Raw genomic sequence first — 3,245 nt, forward strand, 5'->3', positions numbered from 1 at the left:
ACGCCATCTACTGACTTGTAGAAATAGAAATGTAAAAGCTACACAGCAGCCTGTAGAGGTGTTCAGATGAAGCATAGTGACGTCGTTCAGACTGTGGACATGTTAGCTATGCCTCATGAATAAAAACAATAACATATATGTATATAAAACGGTCATGAACATCTTCAAGAGTGAAACAATCAAGTGCACTAAATATAGTTGTGAACAGTTTCGACTTGTTCTTGTGTTTTCTTTAGTTATCTGAGTGCACTGGACTGTTTTGCGCTGCGGAGACAAGCTGCCATGTTAGCATTAAGATCCATCAGCTGTCGGTCTCCATGGTCCTGAGGTTAGAGAATAATGGCCCAAATAAAAGACAGGAGAGGGAAAATCACTTCTACCTTTTACTAAAACACATATAGGCTATTCGTTTTAGCGACAATTCAACAAACCCGAGGGATCGATCAATGAGCTGCACAGAAAGGATTAACTCACGTGAACTTTAACATGATGGGTTCGTTACTTTTCTAACATTTCCTGGAACTTAACGACTGTCAAAAGAACCATACACTGATGGTTTATAAAGACATGAAGCATTTCTTCTTTTACAATCAACCAACTTTAAAAATAAATATATAAATAAAAAGTCTCAACTCACGTGCGGCCGCGCCATGTGGGCCTGTTCCCAGGAGGAGGAGAAACATCCACATCTTCATCTTCAAATCATCCGAGGATAACATGTTTCTTTATCCAGAGGAAAAGACACCGTCCTTCCAGCTCGTGAACATGGCTGAAATGAGGGCGAGACAAGAAGGGGGTTAAATTCAAGCTCCATCTGAGCCAATGGGAATTCAGTGTGAGCATCAACGTCACTTGTAACCTGGTGAAACTGTCCCGCTGAGGTTATTAACGAAAGTGAAAGTAAAGAGATGTTATTGAGCCTGTAACAGGATGGACACATGCGAGACTTTATTCTGCTTTCTCCTTTGTTCAATATGAAAGCAGTATTATGCTGATCAGATCTTGTGTAATGATTTGCAGTGGTGGACTGTAACGAAGTACATTTACTGAAGTACTTTATTAAGTACACATTTGAGGTACTTAACTTTACTTGAGTATTTTCCTTCTGTGCCACTTTATACTTCTACTCCACCTTCTCAAAGGAAACATTGTACTTTTTACTTAATAGTAACTTAAGTTTACTATTTCATTTAAATTAAGATTTTTACACACAAAACATTTGAAGAACTTGTAAAATAGGATGTTTTGATGTTAAACTATCCAACATTATATTTAAGTACACCTGAAACAATTAGTGGTTTGACAGAAAATTAATTGGCAACAACTTTGATAATTGTGACATTTTGTTTTGGTAAAACGTTTCATAGTTACAGATTCTCAAATTTGATAGTGTAAAGTTAAAATATCAAGTCTTTGGGTTAGAAAGCGCAGTCTGAGTGACTGGTGGTGTCTGCAGGAGGAAAAGACCCAAGCGGCCTGTTCTGGTTAAAAAGAGAAAACCTTAACAGTGAATTGATGTGACTGCGTGGAGGAGGTTGACGAATTCCCCATTGTCTCACTATATATTTATTCATCTTCCGTATACGACCATAGACACATAGTTTAAAGTAAGTAAGCATTTTGAAGTGGTTTAAAAGATCACGGAATTCGGCTGTGTGAGAGAAGAGTGACCTTCTCTTTAGCGGGGGCTAATCAAAACCCTATTTAATCCTAGCGGGGGCTATAAAAACCCTATTTATTCCAATAATAACGGCATAGAACGAGTATCAATGCAGTGTGGTTTGGAAACTATATGTTGATGAATGTGTGTGTGAGTTGTTGAAAAGCAATGTTGTTTGTAAGTGAATGAATTGAGGCGTTAAAGTCAAGCTATTTTAGAGCTAACGTCTATACAGCTCCAGGCGCCCGCCTGAAGCTAACGTGCAGCTAACGCTTGTTTGGGGTTACATTTACGTTTGTAGCGGAAGATTTAACCGTGCAAACTGACTGTTTGACTATCGATAGATAAAGGGGAATCACGGGAAGGTGTTGGGGTTATTAAAAGTTGAAAAAAGTCTCACCAGAAGGAACTAGTTGGTACGAGTGTTTAACAAGGCCGGCAACTCGAGCGTATACAAACGCCAAGAAGTTGTTCGACTTTCGAAAGTACCTCGGAACAAACAGAACCTTGAGTCTCACGCTGATAACATTTGGGGTTGGGCATTACAACGAAGAGTTTGTGTATTGATAAAAAGTAACACATACAAGGCTCCGACTCCAGGGATGTACTCCTACACGGACTCCATTTCCTGTTTTTATATTTCCGTAAGTTAAAAAGTTTTTTTGGTTTCCGGTACCATTGACCTTTGACCGAATACACTCAAGTTGAACTTTGACCCTCTTGTTGTGGACATATGCCTCTATCTGGTGGACAAAATTGAATTTACACCCAAATTCAAATAACTACTAAGAGTTATAATTATAATAATTGTCACGAATTGCCCATTAGAGAAAAAGTTTGAATAAGTCCTGCCTTTGATATACCTTTGATTATACTTATATTTCAGATTTACATTTTATGGTTTTGATTTACATGTTTCCTTTTTATTTCTGATTCCAGATTTAAACTTAGGAAATTTACACTTCCAATTTTTATTTTCTATTTCAGATTTAAACATAAACATTTTTTTATTTCATTTCTATTTTAGATTTAAAACATAAACAATTTTATTTCATTTTTATTTTATATTTAAAACATAAACATTTTTTTATTTCATTTCTATTTTAGATTTAAAACATAAACAATTTTATTTCATTTTTATTTTAGATTTAAAACGTTAACATTTTTTAATTTCATTTCTATTTTAGATTTAAAACGTAAACATTTTTTGCTTTTAATTTTATTTCTCGCTCAATTAATTTTTGAACTTTAAACATTTTTTATTTCTAATTTTTATTTTCATTTTGCGCTCAATTTATTTGAATTTTGAGTATCTCCACTGACTGAACAACATTTGAGGAATTTCAAATTTTCAACATGATGGATCCATCTGAAAGCTCAAAGCAAGTCAAGGTTGTGTCCACAGCACAGTACAAAGAACAAATGTACCAACGATTGGATGCCTGCACCAAACCGAGTGAAAGAAAGAAGGTTCGAGCAAAGACAGAAAAGCTACTACTCGCATGGCAAGAAAGAGGATTGTTTCCAACTGATGATCAACCAGGTCCAAGTGAGGACCAAAGAAGGGCAGTTTACGAATTTGAAA

At 35.8% G+C, this 3,245-nt stretch overlaps 1 pseudogene; it reads right to left on the bottom strand.

The window, feature by feature from the left end:
* The window catches only part of LOC115016124 (class I histocompatibility antigen, F10 alpha chain-like), an 8,070-nt pseudogene extending 7,360 nt beyond the window's left edge, over positions 1 to 710 (bottom strand).
* Between the last annotated feature and the right edge of the window lie 2,535 nt (positions 711 to 3,245).

Source organism: Cottoperca gobio, chromosome 11 (assembly GCF_900634415.1).
Source record: "Cottoperca gobio chromosome 11, fCotGob3.1, whole genome shotgun sequence".
Classification (NCBI taxonomy): Eukaryota; Metazoa; Chordata; class Actinopteri; order Perciformes; family Bovichtidae; genus Cottoperca; species Cottoperca gobio.